The 24,232-nt window shown below is 60.9% G+C and overlaps 5 non-coding genes across 5 annotated transcripts; all 5 read right to left on the minus strand.

Moving 5' to 3' along the window:
- Positions 1-3,974: 3,974 nt before the first annotated feature.
- TRNAL-AAG (transfer RNA leucine (anticodon AAG)) lies at positions 3,975-4,056 on the minus strand. The gene has a single exon. It is a non-coding gene; the product is annotated as a tRNA-Leu (tRNA).
- A 4,568-nt stretch (positions 4,057-8,624) lies between these two features.
- Positions 8,625-8,706, minus strand: TRNAL-AAG (transfer RNA leucine (anticodon AAG)). The gene has a single exon. It is a non-coding gene; the product is annotated as a tRNA-Leu (tRNA).
- Positions 8,707-13,274: 4,568 nt separating this feature from the next.
- Positions 13,275-13,356, minus strand: TRNAL-AAG (transfer RNA leucine (anticodon AAG)). Its single transcript has one exon. It is a non-coding gene; the product is annotated as a tRNA-Leu (tRNA).
- Positions 13,357-17,924: 4,568 nt separating this feature from the next.
- On the minus strand, positions 17,925-18,006 carry TRNAL-AAG (transfer RNA leucine (anticodon AAG)). The gene has a single exon. It is a non-coding gene; the product is annotated as a tRNA-Leu (tRNA).
- Positions 18,007-22,574: 4,568 nt separating this feature from the next.
- Positions 22,575-22,656, minus strand: TRNAL-AAG (transfer RNA leucine (anticodon AAG)). Its single transcript has one exon. It is a non-coding gene; the product is annotated as a tRNA-Leu (tRNA).
- Positions 22,657-24,232: the final 1,576 nt, after the last annotated feature.

Consider the following 24,232-nt stretch of genomic DNA (forward strand, 5'->3'; position numbering starts at 1 on the left):
ACAGGAACCCAACCGGATTATTGGGCGGCAGTTAGCTCTGCGAACCAGCCCTGTGAGCTCGGGGCACCAGCTGCTGGTCTTTTGCAACAAACAGCTCTGTTCAGGTCATGGGTCTGAAAAGACAGGAAGCAAAAGCCCTCCACCTCCATTCGACTTCCCCCTGGGGCCAGGGAAAGTGAGGCAGGGCTCAACATGAAGAGAGGAGGCACACCCCCAGCCACACACAAAGCGAAGGGTGCTACGGGCTGCTCAGGACTGGGCTGGCCCTGTTGAGGATGCAGCCTGGGGCATTTCTCCCGTCAGGCACAATACTCGTGGGCACCAGTGGACCGCCGTGCTGGAGTGATGCACAGTCCTACTCCGTGGTCCCAGATCCTGAAAACATATTGCCTGGAGGCAGAACCCGCTGTCAAAGGCTGCTGTCAGAGGCTCAGAAGAGGGGCGCGGGCAGAAGAAAGGAAGGGGCGCCCTTCCACCTGGGCTCTGCAGGTATCTGTGGCGGGCGGTTGCATGGCCACCAGGAAGAGCGCTGGCTCGGGTTTTGGCCTGCGTGGGGAGCCTGCGGGAAGGCGTGGGCTGGGAGGAGGAGAAAGGAAGCACTGCTCCTCACTGTGCGAGGTGCTGGCTTCCTGTCAGAGAGGCAAGAGGGTGTCGGGGCAGAACGGCAGCCTGCCAGCCCCAGCAGAGTGGCGCAGCGGGAGCGTGCTGGGCCCATAACCCAGAGGTCGATGGATCGAAACCAGCCTCTGCTATGTTTCCCCCCTGCTTGCCTTTTGCTTCCCCTACCTGCTTCCCGCCCCTCCAAGTGGCTTTGTCCTTGACATGCCTGAGAGTGGGGCTCTCCGGCCTCCTTCCCCAAAGGCGGTGGGGAGCGTGCTCACGGAACTTTGCAAGGGAAGGCCGGTGGGCTCTCCTCCAGTGACAGTCCTGCCGAGGGAGTGGGGGCGGGGCAGCTGCGGCAGCCCCGGGGCAGCTGTGGCCTCGGAGGGAAGGGAGGAGAAGGTGCTCAGAAGCAGAGAAGAGCCCGCCAGGAATGGGACCGAGTGACCTGGGCACCAGGCACCACAGCGCAAGCAAAGGAAGCCAACGCGGTTGCCAGGCCGTGAAGGCATCTTCCTCCCCCCTGCCTCCTAGTTTGGGGACCAAAGAAAGAAGGGGTTGAGCACCTGTGTCTGTGTTGGAGGCGGGAGGGAGAGGGAAGGATCGCAGGAGGATTTGGGGGACTGGGTCTAGGAGGAGCCCGAGAACGTGGCGGCCGCTACTCAGGAAAGGCCAGCAGAGCAGGGAGGCTGGCTGCAAAGGAAGGGCCTGGGAGAAGGCGGCCTGCCAAGAGCTGTGACCGCAGCCCCGAGGGGTCCTCCTACCTGGGCAAGACATCCGGGAATACAGCTTCAGCCCCCAAACCTGGAGCGTGGGGGCTGAGGAGGTGGCAACGTGGGCTTTGGGGCCCAGGCTGCCAAAGAGGCTGGAGCCAGAACCTGGCCCTCAGCCCGGTGGGGCCCCACGCCCTGCGGCGCGCTGGCCAGCCCGCCTTCTCCTGACGGGGCCGGGGAGGTGGGGGCGGCTCGCTCTCAGCACGGGCCCTTGACTTGCAATGCGTTTCCGGCCCTTGCTCGCCATGGGCCGAGAGGGCATTTGGCCAAAAATGGAGGGAGCGGAGAGAGCGAATCGGTCTCGTGACCTCAAACGCCAGAGGCTTGCATGGGGTTGACCTGGTGCCTGAAAGGTCCCATAGGAATGCATGGGGTTGACATTGTGCCTGGAAGTCCCCAATGGCTTGCATGGGGTTGACCTGGTGCCTGGAAGACCCCATAGGAATGCACAGGGTTGACTGTCTGCCTACAAGTCCCCATAGACTTGCATGGGGTTGAGCTGGTGCCCGAAAGGCCCCATAACAATGTCTGGGGATGACATTGTGCCTGGAAGTCCCCATAAGCTTACACGGGCTTGACCGAGAGCCTCAAGGTCCCCTTAGGCTTGCATGAGGTTGGCCTGGGGGCTCAAGGTCCCCATAGCAATGTATGGGGTTGACATTGTGCTGGCAAGTCCCCATAGCAGTGCATGGGGTAGACCTGGTGCCTGAAAGTCCCCTTAGGAACACATGGGGTTGACATTCTGCCTGAAAGTCCCCATTGGCTTCCATGGGGTTGACCTGGTGCCTCAAAGTCCCCTTAGGAATACATGGGGTTGACATTCCGCCTGCAAGTCCCCATAGGAGTGATTGGGGTTGATCTGGTGCCTGGAAGTCACCTTTGGAATACAGGGGGGTGACATTCTGCCTGAAACTCCCCTTTGGCTTCCATGGGGTTGACCTGGTGCCTGAAAGACCCCTTAGGAATACACGGGGTTGACATTGTGCCTGAAAGTCCCCTTTGGCTTCCATGGGGTTGACCTGGTGCCTCAAAGTCCGCTTAGGAATACACGGGGTTGACATTGTGCCTGCAAGTCCCCATTGGCTTGCATGGGGCTGACCTGGTGGCTCAAAGTCCCCTTAGGAATACATGGGGTTGACATTCTGCCTGAAAGTCCCCATTCGCTTCCATGGGGTTGACCTGGTGCCTGAAAGTCCCCTTAGGAATGCAAGGGGTTGACATTGGGACTGAAAGTGCCCTTTGGCTTCCATGGGGTTGACCTGGTGCCTCAAAGACCGCTTAGGAATACACGGGGTTGACATCCTGCCTGCAAGTCCCCATTGGCTACCATGGGGTTGACCTGGTGCCTCCAAGTCCCCTTAGGAATACATGGGGTTGACATTCTGCCTGAAAGTCCCCATTGGCTTCCATGGGGTTGACCTGGTGCCTGGACGTCCCCTTAGGAATACATGGGGTTGACATTGTGACTCAAAGTCCCCTTTGGCTTCCATGGGGCTGACCTGGTGCCTCAAAGTCCCCTTAGGAATACATGGGGTTGACATTCTGCCTGCAAGTCCCCATAGGAGTCATTGGGGTTGACCTGGTGCCTGGAAGTCAGCTTTGGAATACATGGGGGTGACATTCTGCCTGAAACTCCCCTTTGGCTTCCATGGGGTTGACCTGGTGCCTCAAAGTCCCCTTAGGAATACATGGGGTTGACATTCTGCCTGCAAGTCCCCATAGGAGTCATTGGGGTTGACCTGGTGCCTGGAAGTCAGCTTTGGAATACATGGGGATGACATTCTGCCTGTAACTCCCCTTTGGCTTCCATGGGGTTGACCTGGTGCCTGAAAGACCCCTTAGGAATACATGGGGTTGACACTGTGCCTGAAAGTCCCCTTTGGCTTCCATGGGGTTGACCTGGTGCCTCAAAGTCCCTTTAGGAATACATGGGGTTGACCTTGTGCCTGAAAGTCCCCTTTGGCTTCCATAAGGTTGACCTGGTGCCACAAATTCCTACCGCCCAGGATTTCCCTGCCAAGCAAATACAGAGGGTGCGGTCGGGCAACAATAAACACAGCACCCGCACAACCACCCGGGGCTTAAGCCTCCAAAATCTGGCCCTCCCACCCAGGCTCCGTCTTTCCGTGCCCCCGCCGCCACCGCCCTGCTTCCCTACTTCCGCCTGCCCAACATTTGCTCCAGGTCCCGGCCTGCTACCCACCTTCCTCTCCCCAGCCATCCTAGTATCTAGAGGCCCCTACTCCCAGGCTTTTCACATCTGCTCCGCCTCCTTCGAGGCGACCGCCATTTCCCTCCTTGCCGTATCACACTGCTCCTCTTGGTCCTGCCTCCTGCAGGCACCCAGGTCGCCCTGGTCCTGCTCACCACTGTGTATGGGGCAGTCGCGAAGCTGGTCTCTTGGGACCAGGGGCAAGAAGGGCTGGAGCAGCCCCCCCAACTTGGGGGCAAGGGCTCCAGAAAGCAGGGGCAGAATGAGCAGAGTCGAGGCTTCAGCAGCCTAAGGGGGACCTTTGGGCAGAGGGCGAGCTGCGAGGGAACAAGGCCGTAGCAAGGGGAGCTTCGGGAGGCCCAAGTGCCACCTGCACGCTGCAAAATCTGTGGCAGCGGTGGGATTCGAACCCACGCCCCCGCAGAGACTGGAGCCTTAATCCAGCGCCTTGGACCGCTCGGCCACGCTCCCTCAGGCTGGGCCACTTTCTCTGCGGGGCGCCCAAGCACCTGCTTCGGCCTGGCTGCTTTTCCTCCGCCACCTCCCGCACCTGACACCGCACCAGCCCAGCAGAAAAGAAGCAGGGACTGGGGCTGCCACTAGTGACCGGGCTGGGCATGGCCCTCAGCGTTCATGGTGTGCGCTACCTTGGGCAAAGCCGGCCCAGGAAGAGCATCGCCAGCGCCACCCGCGCGGACACACCAGGCGCCTGCCTCCTGGCCAGCACCGGGAAGAAAAGGCAGCGGGGGGCCAAGCTTAGGCGACTGGAGCCTGCCCCGGGTGGCAGGCAAGGCGCCTGGCTCAGGCAGCAAGAGGCAAGCCTGCCTTCTCTGAGGCTCGAACTCAGGACCTCTAGATTATGAGACTGACGCGCTGCCGGCTGCGCTAAGAAGGCCCGGCTGGCTCAGCCCCCTGGTCCCGCACCACCACCGGGAGCCCTCACCTCCGGCCCACCGGGGTCCGTCGGCCAGGTCTAGGGCAAGGGACCCGGACGGGAAAACAATAGCAGCTCTCCAGCTCGGAAGGCGATTGCCATTCTCTCTCTCAGGGGCGCTCTCCTTCCCCACAGGAACCCAACCGGATTATTGGGCGGCAGTTAGCTCTGCGAACCAGCCCTGTGAGCTCGGGGCACCAGCTGCTGGTCTTTTGCAACAAACAGCTCTGTTCAGGTCATGGGTCTGAAAAGACAGGAAGCAAAAGCCCTCCACCTCCATTCGACTTCCCCCTGGGGCCAGGGAAAGTGAGGCAGGGCTCAACATGAAGAGAGGAGGCACACCCCCAGCCACACACAACGCGAAGGGTGCTACGGGCTGCTCAGGACTGGGCTGGCCCTGTTGAGGATGCAGCCTGGGGCATTTCTCCCGTCAGGCACAATACTCGTGGGCACCAGTGGACCGCCGTGCTGGAGTGATGCACAGTCCTACTCCGTGGTCCCAGATCCTGAAAACATATTGCCTGGAGGCAGAACCCGCTGTCAAAGGCTGCTGTCAGAGGCTCAGAAGAGGGGCGCGGGCAGAAGAAAGGAAGGGGCGCCCTTCCACCTGGGCTCTGCAGGTATCTGTGGCGGGCGGTTGCATGGCCACCAGGAAGAGCGCTGGCTCGGGTTTTGGCCTGCGTGGGGAGCCTGCGGGAAGGCGTGGGCTGGGAGGAGGAGAAAGGAAGCACTGCTCCTCACTGTGCGAGGTGCTGGCTTCCTGTCAGAGAGGCAAGAGGGTGTCGGGGCAGAAGGGCAGCCTGCCAGCCCCAGCAGAGTGGCGCAGCGGGAGCGTGCTGGGCCCATAACCCAGAGGTCGATGGATCGAAACCAGCCTCTGCTATGTTTCCCCCCTGCTTGCCTTTTGCTTCCCCTACCTGATTCCCGCCCCTCCAAGTGGCTTTGTCCTTGACATGCCTGAGAGTGGGGCTCTCCGGCCTCCTTCCCCAAAGGCGGTGGGGAGCGTGCTCACGGAACTTTGCAAGGGAAGGCCGGTGGGCTCTCCTCCAGTGACAGTCCTGCCGAGGGAGTGGGGGCGGGGCAGCTGCGGCAGCCCCGGGGCAGCTGTGGCCTCGGAGGGAAGGGAGGAGAAGGTGCTCAGAAGCAGAGAAGAGCCCGCCAGGAATGGGACCGAGTGACCTGGGCACCAGGCACCACAGCGCAAGCAAAGGAAGCCAACGTGGTTGCCAGGCCGTGAAGGCATCTTCCTCCCCCCTGCCTCCTAGTTTGGGGACCAAAGAAAGAAGGGGTTGAGCACCTGTGTCTGTGTTGGAGGCGGGAGGGAGAGGGAAGGATCGCAGGAGGATTTGGGCGACTGGGTCTAGGAGGAGCCCGAGAACGTGGCGGCCGCTACTCAGGAAAGGCCAGCAGAGCAGGGAGGCTGGCTGCAAAGGAAGGGCCTGGGAGAAGGCGGCCTGCCAAGAGCTGTGACCGCAGCCCCGAGGGGTCCTCCTACCTGGGCAAGACATCCGGGAATACAGCTTCAGCCCCCAAACCTGGAGCGTGGGGGCTGAGGAGGTGGCAACGTGGGCTTTGGGGCCCAGGCTGCCAAAGAGGCTGGAGCCAGAACCTGGCCCTCAGCCCGGTGGGGCCCCACGCCCTGCGGCGCGCTGGCCAGCCCGCCTTCTCCTGACGGGGCCGGGGAGGTGGGGGCGGCTCGCTCTCAGCACGGGCCCTTGACTTGCAATGCGTTTCCGGCCCTTGCTCGCCATGGGCCGAGAGGGCATTTGGCCAAAAATGGAGGGAGCGGAGAGAGCGAATCGGTCTCGTGACCTCAAACGCCAGAGGCTTGCATGGGGTTGACCTGGTGCCTGAAAGGTCCCATAGGAATGCATGGGGTTGACATTGTGCCTGGAAGTCCCCACTGGCTTGCATGGGGTTGACCTGGTGCCTGGAAGACCCCATAGGAATGCACAGGGTTGACTGTCTGCCTACAAGTCCCCATAGGCTTGCATGGGGTTGAGCTGGTGCCCGAAAGGCCCCATAACAATGTCTGGGGATGACATTGTGCCTGGAAGTCCCCATAAGCTTACACGGGCTTGACCGAGAGCCTCAAGGTCCCCTTAGGCTTGCATGAGGTTGGCCTGGGGGCTCAAGGTCCCCATAGCAATGTATGGGGTTGACATTGTGCTGGCAAGTCCCCATAGCAGTGCATGGGGTAGACCTGGTGCCTGAAAGTCCCCTTAGGAACACATGGGGTTGACATTCTGCCTGAAAGTCCCCATTGGCTTCCATGGGGTTGACCTGGTGCCTCAAAGTCCCCTTAGGAATACATGGGGTTGACATTCCGCCTGCAAGTCCCCATAGGAGTGATTGGGGTTGATCTGGTGCCTGGAAGTCACCTTTGGAATACAGGGGGGTGACATTCTGCCTGAAACTCCCCTTTGGCTTCCATGGGGTAGACCTGGTGCCTGAAAGGCCCCTTAGGAATACACGGGGTTGACATTGTGCCTCAAAGTCCCCTTTGGCTTCCATGGGGTTGACCTGGTGCCTCAAAGTCCGCTTAGGAATACACGGGGTTGACATTGTGCCTGCAAGTCCCCATTGGCTTGCATGGGGCTGACCTGGTGCCTCAAAGTCCCCTTAGGAATACATGGGGTTGACATTCTGCCTGAAAGTCCCCATTGGCTTCCATGGGGTTGACCTGGTGCCTGAAAGTCCCCTTAGGAATGCAAGGGGTTGACATTGGGACTGAAAGTGCCCTTTGGCTTCCATGGGGTTGACCTGGTGCCTCAAAGACCGCTTAGGAATACACGGGGTTGACATCCTGCCTGCAAGTCCCCATTGGCTACCATGGGGTTGACCTGGTGCCTCCAAGTCCCCTTAGGAATACATGGGGTTGACATTCTGCCTGAAAGTCCCCATTGGCTTCCATGGGGTTGACCTGGTGCCTGGACGTCCCCTTAGGAATACATGGGGTTGACATTGTGACTCAAAGTCCCCTTTGGCTTCCATGGGGCTGACCCGGTGCCTCAAAGTCCCCTTAGGAATACATGGGGTTGACATTCTGCCTGCAAGTCCCCATAGGAGTCATTGGGGTTGACCTGGTGCCTGGAAGTCAGCTTTGGAATACATGGGGGTGACATTCTGCCTGAAACTCCCCTTTGGCTTCCATGGGGTTGACCTGGTGCCTCAAAGTCCCCTTAGGAATACATGGGGTTGACATTCTGCCTGCAAGTCCCCATAGGAGTCATTGGGGTTGACCTGGTGCCTGGAAGTCAGCTTTGGAATACATGGGGATGACATTCTGCCTGTAACTCCCCTTTGGCTTCCATGGGGTTGACCTGGTGCCTGAAAGACCCCTTAGGAATACATGGGGTTGACACTGTGCCTGAAAGTCCCCTTTGGCTTCCATGGGGTTGACCTGGTGCCTCAAAGTCCCTTTAGGAATACATGGGGTTGACCTTGTGCCTGAAAGTCCCCTTTGGCTTCCATAAGGTTGACCTGGTGCCACAAATTCCTACCGCCCAGGATTTCCCTGCCAAGCAAATACAGAGGGTGCGGTCGGGCAACAATAAACACAGCACCCGCACAACCACCCGGGGCTTAAGCCTCCAAAATCTGGCCCTCCCACCCAGGCTCCGTCTTTCCGTGCCCCCGCCGCCACCGCCCTGCTTCCCTACTTCCGCCTGCCCAACATTTGCTCCAGGTCCCGGCCTGCTACCCACCTTCCTCTCCCCAGCCATCCTAGTATCTAGAGGCCCCTACTCCCAGGCTTTTCACATCTGCTCCGCCTCCTTCGAGGCGACCGCCATTTCCCTCCTTGCCGTATCACACTGCTCCTCTTGGTCCTGCCTCCTGCAGGCACCCAGGTCGCCCTGGTCCTGCTCACCACTGTGTATGGGGCAGTCGCGAAGCTGGTCTCTTGGGACCAGGGGCAAGAAGGGCTGGAGCAGCCCCCCCAACTTGGGGGCAAGGGCTCCAGAAAGCAGGGGCAGAATGAGCAGAGTCGAGGCTTCAGCAGCCTAAGGGGGACCTTTGGGCAGAGGGCGAGCTGCGAGGGAACAAGGCCGTAGCAAGGGGAGCTTCGGGAGGCCCAAGTGCCACCTGCACGCTGCAAAATCTGTGGCAGCGGTGGGATTCGAACCCACGCCCCCGCAGAGACTGGAGCCTTAATCCAGCGCCTTGGACCGCTCGGCCACGCTCCCCCAGGCTGGGCCACTTTCTCTGCGGGGCGCCCAAGCACCTGCTTCGGCCTGGCTGCTTTTCCTCCGCCACCTCCCGCACCTGACACCGCACCAGCCCAGCAGAAAAGAAGCAGGGACTGGGGCTGCCACTAGTGACCGGGCTGGGCATGGCCCTCAGCGTTCATGGTGTGCGCTACCTTGGGCAAAGCCGGCCCAGGAAGAGCATCGCCAGCGCCACCCGCGCGGACACACCAGGCGCCTGCCTCCTGGCCAGCACCGGGAAGAAAAGGCAGCGGGGGGCCAAGCTTAGGCGACTGGAGCCTGCCCCGGGTGGCAGGCAAGGCGCCTGGCTCAGGCAGCAAGAGGCAAGCCTGCCTTCTCTGAGGCTCGAACTCAGGACCTCTAGATTATGAGACTGACGCGCTGCCGGCTGCGCTAAGAAGGCCCGGCTGGCTCAGCCCCCTGGTCCCGCACCACCACCGGGAGCCCTCACCTCCGGCCCACCGGGGTCCGTCGGCCAGGTCTAGGGCAAGGGACCCGGACGGGAAAACAATAGCAGCTCTCCAGCTCGGAAGGCGATTGCCATTCTCTCTCTCAGGGGCGCTCTCCTTCCCCACAGGAACCCAACCGGATTATTGGGCGGCAGTTAGCTCTGCGAACCAGCCCTGTGAGCTCGGGGCACCAGCTGCTGGTCTTTTGCAACAAACAGCTCTGTTCAGGTCATGGGTCTGAAAAGACAGGAAGCAAAAGCCCTCCACCTCCATTCGACTTCCCCCTGGGGCCAGGGAAAGTGAGGCAGGGCTCAACATGAAGAGAGGAGGCACACCCCCAGCCACACACAACGCGAAGGGTGCTACGGGCTGCTCAGGACTGGGCTGGCCCTGTTGAGGATGCAGCCTGGGGCATTTCTCCCGTCAGGCACAATACTCGTGGGCACCAGTGGACCGCCGTGCTGGAGTGATGCACAGTCCTACTCCGTGGTCCCAGATCCTGAAAACATATTGCCTGGAGGCAGAACCCGCTGTCAAAGGCTGCTGTCAGAGGCTCAGAAGAGGGGCGCGGGCAGAAGAAAGGAAGGGGCGCCCTTCCACCTGGGCTCTGCAGGTATCTGTGGCGGGCGGTTGCATGGCCACCAGGAAGAGCGCTGGCTCGGGTTTTGGCCTGCGTGGGGAGCCTGCGGGAAGGCGTGGGCTGGGAGGAGGAGAAAGGAAGCACTGCTCCTCACTGTGCGAGGTGCTGGCTTCCTGTCAGAGAGGCAAGAGGGTGTCGGGGCAGAAGGGCAGCCTGCCAGCCCCAGCAGAGTGGCGCAGCGGGAGCGTGCTGGGCCCATAACCCAGAGGTCGATGGATCGAAACCAGCCTCTGCTATGTTTCCCCCCTGCTTGCCTTTTGCTTCCCCTACCTGATTCCCGCCCCTCCAAGTGGCTTTGTCCTTGACATGCCTGAGAGTGGGGCTCTCCGGCCTCCTTCCCCAAAGGCGGTGGGGAGCGTGCTCACGGAACTTTGCAAGGGAAGGCCGGTGGGCTCTCCTCCAGTGACAGTCCTGCCGAGGGAGTGGGGGCGGGGCAGCTGCGGCAGCCCCGGGGCAGCTGTGGCCTCGGAGGGAAGGGAGGAGAAGGTGCTCAGAAGCAGAGAAGAGCCCGCCAGGAATGGGACCGAGTGACCTGGGCACCAGGCACCACAGCGCAAGCAAAGGAAGCCAACGTGGTTGCCAGGCCGTGAAGGCATCTTCCTCCCCCCTGCCTCCTAGTTTGGGGACCAAAGAAAGAAGGGGTTGAGCACCTGTGTCTGTGTTGGAGGCGGGAGGGAGAGGGAAGGATCGCAGGAGGATTTGGGCGACTGGGTCTAGGAGGAGCCCGAGAACGTGGCGGCCGCTACTCAGGAAAGGCCAGCAGAGCAGGGAGGCTGGCTGCAAAGGAAGGGCCTGGGAGAAGGCGGCCTGCCAAGAGCTGTGACCGCAGCCCCGAGGGGTCCTCCTACCTGGGCAAGACATCCGGGAATACAGCTTCAGCCCCCAAACCTGGAGCGTGGGGGCTGAGGAGGTGGCAACGTGGGCTTTGGGGCCCAGGCTGCCAAAGAGGCTGGAGCCAGAACCTGGCCCTCAGCCCGGTGGGGCCCCACGCCCTGCGGCGCGCTGGCCAGCCCGCCTTCTCCTGACGGGGCCGGGGAGGTGGGGGCGGCTCGCTCTCAGCACGGGCCCTTGACTTGCAATGCGTTTCCGGCCCTTGCTCGCCATGGGCCGAGAGGGCATTTGGCCAAAAATGGAGGGAGCGGAGAGAGCGAATCGGTCTCGTGACCTCAAACGCCAGAGGCTTGCATGGGGTTGACCTGGTGCCTGAAAGGTCCCATAGGAATGCATGGGGTTGACATTGTGCCTGGAAGTCCCCACTGGCTTGCATGGGGTTGACCTGGTGCCTGGAAGACCCCATAGGAATGCACAGGGTTGACTGTCTGCCTACAAGTCCCCATAGGCTTGCATGGGGTTGAGCTGGTGCCCGAAAGGCCCCATAACAATGTCTGGGGATGACATTGTGCCTGGAAGTCCCCATAAGCTTACACGGGCTTGACCGAGAGCCTCAAGGTCCCCTTAGGCTTGCATGAGGTTGGCCTGGGGGCTCAAGGTCCCCATAGCAATGTATGGGGTTGACATTGTGCTGGCAAGTCCCCATAGCAGTGCATGGGGTAGACCTGGTGCCTGAAAGTCCCCTTAGGAACACATGGGGTTGACATTCTGCCTGAAAGTCCCCATTGGCTTCCATGGGGTTGACCTGGTGCCTCAAAGTCCCCTTAGGAATACATGGGGTTGACATTCCGCCTGCAAGTCCCCATAGGAGTGATTGGGGTTGATCTGGTGCCTGGAAGTCACCTTTGGAATACAGGGGGGTGACATTCTGCCTGAAACTCCCCTTTGGCTTCCATGGGGTTGACCTGGTGCCTGAAAGACCCCTTAGGAATACACGGGGTTGACATTGTGCCTCAAAGTCCCCTTTGGCTTCCATGGGGTTGACCTGGTGCCTCAAAGTCCGCTTAGGAATACACGGGGTTGACATTGTGCCTGCAAGTCCCCATTGGCTTGCATGGGGCTGACCTGGTGCCTCAAAGTCCCCTTAGGAATACATGGGGTTGACATTCTGCCTGAAAGTCCCCATTGGCTTCCATGGGGTTGACCTGGTGCCTGAAAGTCCCCTTAGGAATGCAAGGGGTTGACATTGGGACTGAAAGTGCCCTTTGGCTTCCATGGGGTTGACCTGGTGCCTCAAAGACCGCTTAGGAATACACGGGGTTGACATCCTGCCTGCAAGTCCCCATTGGCTACCATGGGGTTGACCTGGTGCCTCCAAGTCCCCTTAGGAATACATGGGGTTGACATTCTGCCTGAAAGTCCCCATTGGCTTCCATGGGGTTGACCTGGTGCCTGGACGTCCCCTTAGGAATACATGGGGTTGACATTGTGACTCAAAGTCCCCTTTGGCTTCCATGGGGCTGACCTGGTGCCTCAAAGTCCCCTTAGGAATACATGGGGTTGACATTCTGCCTGCAAGTCCCCATAGGAGTCATTGGGGTTGACCTGGTGCCTGGAAGTCAGCTTTGGAATACATGGGGGTGACATTCTGCCTGAAACTCCCCTTTGGCTTCCATGGGGTTGACCTGGTGCCTCAAAGTCCCCTTAGGAATACATGGGGTTGACATTCTGCCTGCAAGTCCCCATAGGAGTCATTGGGGTTGACCTGGTGCCTGGAAGTCAGCTTTGGAATACATGGGGATGACATTCTGCCTGTAACTCCCCTTTGGCTTCCATGGGGTTGACCTGGTGCCTGAAAGACCCCTTAGGAATACATGGGGTTGACACTGTGCCTGAAAGTCCCCTTTGGCTTCCATGGGGTTGACCTGGTGCCTCAAAGTCCCTTTAGGAATACATGGGGTTGACCTTGTGCCTGAAAGTCCCCTTTGGCTTCCATAAGGTTGACCTGGTGCCACAAATTCCTACCGCCCAGGATTTCCCTGCCAAGCAAATACAGAGGGTGCGGTCGGGCAACAATAAACACAGCACCCGCACAACCACCCGGGGCTTAAGCCTCCAAAATCTGGCCCTCCCACCCAGGCTCCGTCTTTCCGTGCCCCCGCCGCCACCGCCCTGCTTCCCTACTTCCGCCTGCCCAACATTTGCTCCAGGTCCCGGCCTGCTACCCACCTTCCTCTCCCCAGCCATCCTAGTATCTAGAGGCCCCTACTCCCAGGCTTTTCACATCTGCTCCGCCTCCTTCGAGGCGACCGCCATTTCCCTCCTTGCCGTATCACACTGCTCCTCTTGGTCCTGCCTCCTGCAGGCACCCAGGTCGCCCTGGTCCTGCTCACCACTGTGTATGGGGCAGTCGCGAAGCTGGTCTCTTGGGACCAGGGGCAAGAAGGGCTGGAGCAGCCCCCCCAACTTGGGGGCAAGGGCTCCAGAAAGCAGGGGCAGAATGAGCAGAGTCGAGGCTTCAGCAGCCTAAGGGGGACCTTTGGGCAGAGGGCGAGCTGCGAGGGAACAAGGCCGTAGCAAGGGGAGCTTCGGGAGGCCCAAGTGCCACCTGCACGCTGCAAAATCTGTGGCAGCGGTGGGATTCGAACCCACGCCCCCGCAGAGACTGGAGCCTTAATCCAGCGCCTTGGACCGCTCGGCCACGCTCCCCCAGGCTGGGCCACTTTCTCTGCGGGGCGCCCAAGCACCTGCTTCGGCCTGGCTGCTTTTCCTCCGCCACCTCCCGCACCTGACACCGCACCAGCCCAGCAGAAAAGAAGCAGGGACTGGGGCTGCCACTAGTGACCGGGCTGGGCATGGCCCTCAGCGTTCATGGTGTGCGCTACCTTGGGCAAAGCCGGCCCAGGAAGAGCATCGCCAGCGCCACCCGCGCGGACACACCAGGCGCCTGCCTCCTGGCCAGCACCGGGAAGAAAAGGCAGCGGGGGGCCAAGCTTAGGCGACTGGAGCCTGCCCCGGGTGGCAGGCAAGGCGCCTGGCTCAGGCAGCAAGAGGCAAGCCTGCCTTCTCTGAGGCTCGAACTCAGGACCTCTAGATTATGAGACTGACGCGCTGCCGGCTGCGCTAAGAAGGCCCGGCTGGCTCAGCCCCCTGGTCCCGCACCACCACCGGGAGCCCTCACCTCCGGCCCACCGGGGTCCGTCGGCCAGGTCTAGGGCAAGGGACCCGGACGGGAAAACAATAGCAGCTCTCCAGCTCGGAAGGCGATTGCCATTCTCTCTCTCAGGGGCGCTCTCCTTCCCCACAGGAACCCAACCGGATTATTGGGCGGCAGTTAGCTCTGCGAACCAGCCCTGTGAGCTCGGGGCACCAGCTGCTGGTCTTTTGCAACAAACAGCTCTGTTCAGGTCATGGGTCTGAAAAGACAGGAAGCAAAAGCCCTCCACCTCCATTCGACTTCCCCCTGGGGCCAGGGAAAGTGAGGCAGGGCTCAACATGAAGAGAGGAGGCACACCCCCAGCCACACACAACGCGAAGGGTGCTACGGGCTGCTCAGGACTGGGCTGGCCCTGTTGAGGATGCAGCCTGGGGCATTTCTCCCGTCAGGCACAATACTCGTGGGCACCAGTGGACCGCCGTGCTGGAGTGATGCACAGTCCTACTCCGTGGTCCCAGATCCTGAAAACATATTGCCTGGAGGCAGAACCCGCTGTCAAAGGCTGCTGTCAGAGGCTCAGAAGAGGGGCGCGGGCAGAAGAAAGGAAGGGGCGCCCTTCCACCTGGGCTCTGCAGGTATCTGTGGCGGGCGGTTGCATGGCCACCAGGAAGAGCGCTGGCTCGGGTTTTGGCCTGCGTGGGGAGCCTGCGGGAAGGCGTGGGCTGGGAGGAGGAGAAAGGAAGCACTGCTCCTCACTGTGCGAGGTGCTGGCTTCCTGTCAGAGAGGCAAGAGGGTGTCGGGGCAGAAGGGCAGCCTGCCAGCCCCAGCAGAGTGGCGCAGCGGGAGCGTGCTGGGCCCATAACCCAGAGGTCGATGGATCGAAACCAGCCTCTGCTATGTTTCCCCCCTGCTTGCCTTTTGCTTCCCCTACCTGATTCCCGCCCCTCCAAGTGGCTTTGTCCTTGACATGCCTGAGAGTGGGGCTCTCCGGCCTCCTTCCCCAAAGGCGGTGGGGAGCGTGCTCACGGAACTTTGCAAGGGAAGGCCGGTGGGCTCTCCTCCAGTGACAGTCCTGCCGAGGGAGTGGGGGCGGGGCAGCTGCGGCAGCCCCGGGGCAGCTGTGGCCTCGGAGGGAAGGGAGGAGAAGGTGCTCAGAAGCAGAGAAGAGCCCGCCAGGAATGGGACCGAGTGACCTGGGCACCAGGCACCACAGCGCAAGCAAAGGAAGCCAACGTGGTTGCCAGGCCGTGAAGGCATCTTCCTCCCCCCTGCCTCCTAGTTTGGGGACCAAAGAAAGAAGGGGTTGAGCACCTGTGTCTGTGTTGGAGGCGGGAGGGAGAGGGAAGGATCGCAGGAGGATTTGGGCGACTGGGTCTAGGAGGAGCCCGAGAACGTGGCGGCCGCTACTCAGGAAAGGCCAGCAGAGCAGGGAGGCTGGCTGCAAAGGAAGGGCCTGGGAGAAGGCGGCCTGCCAAGAGCTGTGACCGCAGCCCCGAGGGGTCCTCCTACCTGGGCAAGACATCCGGGAATACAGCTTCAGCCCCCAAACCTGGAGCGTGGGGGCTGAGGAGGTGGCAACGTGGGCTTTGGGGCCCAGGCTGCCAAAGAGGCTGGAGCCAGAACCTGGCCCTCAGCCCGGTGGGGCCCCACGCCCTGCGCCGCGCTGGCCAGCCCGCCTTCTCCTGACGGGGCCGGGGAGGTGGGGGCGGCTCGCTCTCAGCACGGGCCCTTGACTTGCAATGCGTTTCCGGCCCTTGCTCGCCATGGGCCGAGAGGGCATTTGGCCAAAAATGGAGGGAGCGGAGAGAGCGAATCGGTCTCGTGACCTCAAACGCCAGAGGCTTGCATGGGGTTGACCTGGTGCCTGAAAGGTCCCATAGGAATGCATGGGGTTGACATTGTGCCTGGAAGTCCCCACTGGCTTGCATGGGGTTGACCTGGTGCCTGGAAGACCCCATAGGAATGCACAGGGTTGACTGTCTGCCTACAAGTCCCCATAGGCTTGCATGGGGTTGAGCTGGTGCCCGAAAGGCCCCATAACAATGTCTGGGGATGACATTGTGCCTGGAAGTCCCCATAAGCTTACACGGGCTTGACCGAGAGCCTCAAGGTCCCCTTAGGCTTGCATGAGGTTGGCCTGGGGGCTCAAGGTCCCCATAGCAATGTATGGGGTTGACATTGTGCTGGCAAGTCCCCATAGCAGTGCATGGGGTAGACCTGGTGCCTGAAAGTCCCCTTAGGAACACATGGGGTTGACATTCTGCCTGAAAGTCCCCATTGGCTTCCATGGGGTTGACCTGGTGCCTCAAAGTCCCCTTAGGAATACATGGGGTTGACATTCCGCCTGCAAGTCCCCATAGGAGTGATTGGGGTTGATCTGGTGCCTGGAAGTCACCTTTGGAATACAGGGGGGTGACATTCTGCCTGAAACTCCCCTTTGGCTTCCATGGGGTTGACCTGGTGCCTGAAAGACCCCTTAGGAATACACGGGGTTGACATTGTGCCTCAAAGTCCCCTTTGGCTTCCATGGGGTTGACCTGGTGCCTCAAAGTCCGCTTAGGAATACACGGGGTTGACATTGTGCCTGCAAGTCCCCATTGGCTTGCATGGGGCTGACCTGGTGCCTCAAAGTCCCCTTAGGAATACATGGGGTTGACATTCTGCCTGAAAGTCCCCATTGGCTTCCATGGGGTTGACCTGGTGCCTGAAAGTCCCCTTAGGAATGCAAGGGGTTGACATTGGGACTGAAAGTGCCCTTTGGCTTCCATGGGGTTGACCTGGTGCCTCAAAGACCGCTTAGGAATACACGGGGTTGACATCCTGCCTGCAAGTCCCCATTGGCTACCATGGGGTTGACCTGGTGCCTCCAAGTCCCCTTAGGAATACATGGGGTTGACATTCTGCCTGAAAGTCCCCATTGGCTTCCATGGGGTTGACCTGGTGCCTGGACGTCCCCTTAGGAATACATGGGGTTGACATTGTGACTCAAAGTCCCCTTTGGCTTCCATGGGGCTGACCTGGTGCCTCAAAGTCCCCTTAGGAATACATGGGGTTGACATTCTGCCTGCAAGTCCCCATAGGAGTCATTGGGGTTGACCTGGTGCCTGGAAGTCAGCTTTGGAATACATGGGGGTGACATTCTGCCTGAAACTCCCCTTTGGCTTCCATGGGGTTGACCTGGTGCCTCAAAGTCCCCTTAGGAATACATGGGGTTGACATTCTGCCTGCAAGTCCCCATAGGAGTCATTGGGGTTGACCTGGTGCCTGGAAGTCAGCTTTGGAATACATGGGGATGACATTCTGCCTGTAACTCCCCTTTGGCTTCCATGGGGTTGACCTGGTGCCTGAAAGACCCCTTAGGAATACATGGGGTTGACACTGTGCCTGAAAGTCCCCTTTGGCTTCCATGGGGTTGACCTGGTGCCTCAAAGTCCCTTTAGGAATACATGGGGTTGACCTTGTGCCTGAAAGTCCCCTTTGGCTTCCATAAGGTTGACCTGGTGCCACAAATTCCTACCGCCCAGGATTTCCCTGCCAAGCAAATACAGAGGGTGCGGTCGGGCAACAATAAACACAGCACCCGCACAACCACCCGGGGCTTAAGCCTCCAAAATCTGGCCCTCCCACCCAGGCTCCGTCTTTCCGTGCCCCCGCCGCCACCGCCCTGCTTCCCTACTTCCGCCTGCCCAACATTTGCTCCAGGTCCCGGCCTGCTACCCACCTTCCTCTCCCCAGCCATCCTAGTATCTAGAGGCCCCTACTCCCAGGCTTTTCACATCTGCTCCGCCTCCTTCGAGGCGACCGCCATTTCCCTCCTTGCCGTATCACACTGCTCCTCTTGGTCCTGCCTCCTGCAGGCACCCAGGTCGCCCTGGTCCTGCTCACCACTGTGTATGGGGCAGTCGCGAAGCTGGTCTCTTGGGACCAGGGGCAAGAAGGGCTGGAGCAGCCCCCCCAACTTGGGGGCAAGGGCTCCAGAAAGCAGGGGCAGAATGAGCAGAGTCGAGGCTTCAGCAGCCTAAGGGGGACCTTTGGGCAGAGGGCGAGCTGCGAGGGAACAAGGCCGTAGCAAGGGGAGCTTCGGGAGGCCCAAGTGCCACCTGCACGCTGCAAAATCTGTGGCAGCGGTGGGATTCGAACCCACGCCCCCGCAGAGACTGGAGCCTTAATCCAGCGCCTTGGACCGCTCGGCCACGCTCCCCCAGGCTGGGCCACTTTCTCTGCGGGGCGCCCAAGCACCTGCTTCGGCCTGGCTGCTTTTCCTCCGCCACCTCCCGCACCTGACACCGCACCAGCCCAGCAGAAAAGAAGCAGGGACTGGGGCTGCCACTAGTGACCGGGCTGGGCATGGCCCTCAGCGTTCATGGTGTGCGCTACCTTGGGCAAAGCCGGCCCAGGAAGAGCATCGCCAGCGCCACCCGCGCGGACACACCAGGCGCCTGCCTCCTGGCCAGCACCGGGAAGAAAAGGCAGCGGGGGGCCAAGCTTAGGCGACTGGAGCCTGCCCCGGGTGGCAGGCAAGGCGCCTGGCTCAGGCAGCAAGAGGCAAGCCTGCCTTCTCTGAGGCTCGAACTCAGGACCTCTAGATTATGAGACTGACGCGCTGCCGGCTGCGCTAAGAAGGCCCGGCTGGCTCAGCCCCCTGGTCCCGCACCACCACCGGGAGCCCTCACCTCCGGCCCACCGGGGTCCGTCGGCCAGGTCTAGGGCAAGGGACCCGGACGGGAAAACAATAGCAGCTCTCCAGCTCGGAAGGCGATTGCCATTCTCTCTCTCAGGGGCGCTCTCCTTCCCCACAGGAACCCAACCGGATTATTGGGCGGCAGTTAGCTCTGCGAACCAGCCCTGTGAGCTCGGGGCACCAGCTGCTGGTCTTTTGCAACAAACAGCTCTGTTCAGGTCATGGGTCTGAAAAGACAGGAAGCAAAAGCCCTCCACCTCCATTCGACTTCCCCCTGGGGCCAGGGAAAGTGAGGCAGGGCTCAACATGAAGAGAGGAGGCACACCCCCAGCCACACACAACGCGAAGGGTGCTACGGGCTGCTCAGGACTGGGCTGGCCCTGTTGAGGATGCAGCCTGGGGCATTTCTCCCGTCAGGCACAATACTCGTGGGCACCAGTGGACCGCCGTGCTGGAGTGATGCACAGTCCTACTCCGTGGTCCCAGATCCTGAAAACATATTGCCTGGAGGCAGAACCCGCTGTCAAAGGCTGCTGTCAGAGGCTCAGAAGAGGGGCGCGGGCAGAAGAAAGGAAGGGGCGCCCTTCCACCTGGGCTCTGCAGGTATCTGTGGCGGGCGGTTGCATGGCCACCAGGAAGAGCGCTGGCTCGGGTTTTGGCCTGCGTGGGGAGCCTGCGGGAAGGCGTGGGCTGGGAGGAGGAGAAAGGAAGCACTGCTCCTCACTGTGCGAGGTGCTGGCTTCCTGTCAGAGAGGCAAGAGGGTGTCGGGGCAGAAGGGCAGCCTGCCAGCCCCAGCAGAGTGGCGCAGCGGGAGCGTGCTGGGCCCATAACCCAGAGGTCGATGGATCGAAACCAGCCTCTGCTATGTTTCCCCCCTGCTTGCCTTTTGCTTCCCCTACCTGATTCCCGCCCCTCCAAGTGGCTTTGTCCTTGACATGCCTGAGAGTGGGGCTCTCCGGCCTCCTTCCCCAAAGGCGGTGGGGAGCGTGCTCACGGAACTTTGCAAGGGAAGGCCGGTGGGCTCTCCTCCAGTGACAGTCCTGCCGAGGGAGTGGGGGCGGGGCAGCTGCGGCAGCCCCGGGGCAGCTGTGGCCTCGGAGGGAAGGGAGGAGAAGGTGCTCAGAAGCAGAGAAGAGCCCGCCAGGAATGGGACCGAGTGACCTGGGCACCAGGCACCACAGCGCAAGCAAAGGAAGCCAACGTGGTTGCCAGGCCGTGAAGGCATCTTCCTCCCCCCTGCCTCCTAGTTTGGGGACCAAAGAAAGAAGGGGTTGAGCACCTGTGTCTGTGTTGGAGGCGGGAGGGAGAGGGAAGGATCGCAGGAGGATTTGGGCGACTGGGTCTAGGAGGAGCCCGAGAACGTGGCGGCCGCTACTCAGGAAAGGCCAGCAGAGCAGGGAGGCTGGCTGCAAAGGAAGGGCCTGGGAGAAGGCGGCCTGCCAAGAGCTGTGACCGCAGCCCCGAGGGGTCCTCCTACCTGGGCAAGACATCCGGGAATACAGCTTCAGCCCCCAAACCTGGAGCGTGGGGGCTGAGGAGGTGGCAACGTGGGCTTTGGGGCCCAGGCTGCCAAAGAGGCTGGAGCCAGAACCTGGCCCTCAGCCCGGTGGGGCCCCACGCCCTGCGGCGCGCTGGCCAGCCCGCCTTCTCCTGACGGGGCCGGGGAGGTGGGGGCGGCTCGCTCTCAGCACGGGCCCTTGACTTGCAATGCGTTTCCGGCCCTTGCTCGCCATGGGCCGAGAGGGCATTTGGCCAAAAATGGAGGGAGCGGAGAGAGCGAATCGGTCTCGTGACCTCAAACGCCAGAGGCTTGCATGGGGTTGACCTGGTGCCTGAAAGGTCCCATAGGAATGCATGGGGTTGACATTGTGCCTGGAAGTCCCCACTGGCTTGCATGGGGTTGACCTGGTGCCTGGAAGACCCCATAGGAATGCACAGGGTTGACTGTCTGCCTACAAGTCCCCATAGGCTTGCATGGGGTTGAGCTGGTGCCCGAAAGGCCCCATAACAATGTCTGGGGATGACATTGTGCCTGGAAGTCCCCATAAGCTTACACGGGCTTGACCGAGAGCCTCAAGGTCCCCTTAGGCTTGCATGAGGTTGGCCTGGGGGCTCAAGGTCCCCATAGCAATGTATGGGGTTGACATTGTGCTGGCAAGTCCCCATAGCAGTGCATGGGGTAGACCTGGTGCCTGAAAGTCCCCTTAGGAACACATGGGGTTGACATTCTGCCTGAAAGTCCCCATTGGCTTCCATGGGGTTGACCTGGTGCCTCAAAGTCCCCTTAGGAATACATGGGGTTGACATTCCGCCTGCAAGTCCCCATAGGAGTGATTGGGGTTGATCTGGTGCCTGGAAGTCACCTTTGGAATACAGGGGGGTGACATTCTGCCTGAAACTCCCCTTTGGCTTCCATGGGGTTGACCTGGTGCCTGAAAGACCCCTTAGGAATACACGGGGTTGACATTGTGCCTCAAAGTCCCCTTTGGCTTCCATGGGGTTGACCTGGTGCCTCAAAGTCCGCTTAGGAATACACGGGGTTGACATTGTGCCTGCAAGTCCCCATTGGCTTGCATGGGGCTGACCTGGTGCCTCAAAGTCCCCTTAGGAATACATGGGGTTGACATTCTGCCTGAAAGTCCCCATTGGCTTCCATGGGGTTGACCTGGTGCCTGAAAGTCCCCTTAGGAATGCAAGGGGTTGACATTGGGACTGAAAGTGCCCTTTGGCTTCCATGGGGTTGACCTGGTGCCTCAAAGACCGCTTAGGAATACACGGGGTTGACATCCTGCCTGCAAGTCCCCATTGGCTACCATGGGGTTGACCTGGTGCCTCCAAGTCCCCTTAGGAATACATGGGGTTGACATTCTGCCTGAAAGTCCCCATTGGCTTCCATGGGGTTGACCTGGTGCCTGGACGTCCCCTTAGGAATACATGGGGTTGACATTGTGACTCAAAGTCCCCTTTGGCTTCCATGGGGCTGACCTGGTGCCTCAAAGTCCCCTTAGGAATACATGGGGTTGACATTCTGCCTGCAAGTCCCCATAGGAGTCATTGGGGTTGACCTGGTGCCTGGAAGTCAGCTTTGGAATACATGGGGGTGACATTCTGCCTGAAACTCCCCTTTGGCTTCCATGGGGTTGACCTGGTGCCTCAAAGTCCCCTTAGGAATACATGGGGTTGACATTCTGCCTGCAAGTCCCCATAGGAGTCATTGGGGTTGACCTGGTGCCTGGAAGTCAGCTTTGGAATACATGGGGATGACATTCTGCCTGTAACTCCCCTTTGGCTTCCATGGGGTTGACCTGGTGCCTGAAAGACCCCTTAGGAATACATGGGGTTGACACTGTGCCTGAAAGTCCCCTTTGGCTTCCATGGGGTTGACCTGGTGCCTCAAAGTCCCTTTAGGAATACATGGGGTTGACCTTGTGCCTGAAAGTCCCCTTTGGCTTCCATAAGGTTGACCTGGTGCCACAAATTCCTACCGCCCAGGATTTCCCTGCCAAGCAAATACAGAGGGTGCGGTCGGGCAACAATAAACACCGCACCCGCACAACCACCCGGGGCTTAAGCCTCCAAAATCTGGCCCTCCCACCCAGGCTCCGTCTTTCCGTGCCCCCGCCGCCACCGCCCTGCTTCCCTACTTCCGCCTGCCCAACATTTGCTCCAGGTCCCGGCCTGCTACCCACCTTCCTCTCCCCAGCCATCCTAGTATCTAGAGGCCCCTACTCCCAGGCTTTTCACATCTGCTCCGCCTCCTTCGAGGCGACCGCCATTTCCCTCCTTGCCGTATCACACTGCTCCTCTTGGTCCTGCCTCCTGCAGGCACCCAGGTCGCCCTGGTCCTGCTCACCACTGTGTATGGGGCAGTCGCGAAGCTGGTCTCTTGGGACCAGGGGCAAGAAGGGCTGGAGCAGCCCCCCCAACTTGGGGGCAAGGGCTCCAGAAAGCAGGGGCAGAATGAGCAGAGTCGAGGCTTCAGCAGCCTAAGGGGGACCTTTGGGCAGAGGGCGAGCTGCGAGGGAACAAGGCCGTAGCAAGGGGAGCTTCGGGAGGCCCAAGTGCCACCTGCACGCTGCAAAATCTGTGGCAGCGGTGGGATTCGAACCCACGCCCCCGCAGAGACTGGAGCCTTAATCCAGCGCCTTGGACCGCTCGGCCACGCTCCCCCAGGCTGGGCCACTTTCTCTGCGGGGCGCCCAAGCACCTGCTTCGGCCTGGCTGCTTTTCCTCCGCCACCTCCCGCACCTGACACCGCACCAGCCCAGCAGAAAAGAAGCAGGGACTGGGGCTGCCACTAGTGACCGGGCTGGGCATGGCCCTCAGCGTTCATGGTGTGCGCTACCTTGGGCAAAGCCGGCCCAGGAAGAGCATCGCCAGCGCCACCCGCGCGGACACACCAGGCGCCTGCCTCCTGGCCAGCACCGGGAAGAAAAGGCAGCGGGGGGCCAAGCTTAGGCGACTGGAGCCTGCCCCGGGTGGCAGGCAAGGCGCCTGGCTCAGGCAGCAAGAGGCAAGCCTGCCTTCTCTGAGGCTCGAACTCAGGACCTCTAGATTATGAGACTGACGCGCTGCCGGCTGCGCTAAGAAGGCCCGGCTGGCTCAGCCCCCTGGTCCCGCACCACCACCGGGAGCCCTCACCTCCGGCCCACCGGGGTCCGTCGGCCAGGTCTAGGGCAAGGGACCCGGACGGGAAAACAATAGCAGCTCTCCAGCTCGGAAGGCGATTGCCATTCTCTCTCTCAGGGGCGCTCTCCTTCCCCACAGGAACCCAACCGGATTATTGGGCGGCAGTTAGCTCTGCGAACCAGCCCTGTGAGCTCGGGGCACCAGCTGCTGGTCTTTTGCAACAAACAGCTCTGTTCAGGTCATGGGTCTGAAAAGACAGGAAGCAAAAGCCCTCCACCTCCATTCGACTTCCCCCTGGGGCCAGGGAAAGTGAGGCAGGGCTCAACATGAAGAGAGGAGGCACACCCCCAGCCACACACAACGCGAAGGGTGCTACGGGCTGCTCAGGACTGGGCTGGCCCTGTTGAGGATGCAGCCTGGGGCATTTCTCCCGTCAGGCACAATACTCGTGGGCACCAGTGGACCGCCGTGCTGGAGTGATGCACAGTCCTACTCCGTGGTCCCAGATCCTGAAAACATATTGCCTGGAGGCAGAACCCGCTGTCAAAGGCTGCTGTCAGAGGCTCAGAAGAGGGGCGCGGGCAGAAGAAAGGAAGGGGCGCCCTTCCACCTGGGCTCTGCAGGTATCTGTGGCGGGCGGTTGCATGGCCACCAGGAAGAGCGCTGGCTCGGGTTTTGGCCTGCGTGGGGAGCCTGCGGGAAGGCGTGGGCTGGGAGGAGGAGAAAGGAAGCACTGCTCCTCACTGTGCGAGGTGCTGGCTTCCTGTCAGAGAGGCAAGAGGGTGTCGGGGCAGAAGGGCAGCCTGCCAGCCCCAGCAGAGTGGCGCAGCGGGAGCGTGCTGGGCCCATAACCCAGAGGTCGATGGATCGAAACCAGCCTCTGCTATGTTTCCCCCCTGCTTGCCTTTTGCTTCCCCTACCTGATTCCCGCCCCTCCAAGTGGCTTTGTCCTTGACATGCCTGAGAGTGGGGCTCTCCGGCCTCCTTCCCCAAAGGCGGTGGGGAGCGTGCTCACGGAACTTTGCAAGGGAAGGCCGGTGGGCTCTCCTCCAGTGACAGTCCTGCCGAGGGAGTGGGGGCGGGGCAGCTGCGGCAGCCCCGGGGCAGCTGTGGCCT

Source organism: Alligator mississippiensis, chromosome 4 (assembly GCF_030867095.1).
Source record: "Alligator mississippiensis isolate rAllMis1 chromosome 4, rAllMis1, whole genome shotgun sequence".
NCBI lineage: Eukaryota > Metazoa > Chordata > Crocodylia > Alligatoridae > Alligator > Alligator mississippiensis.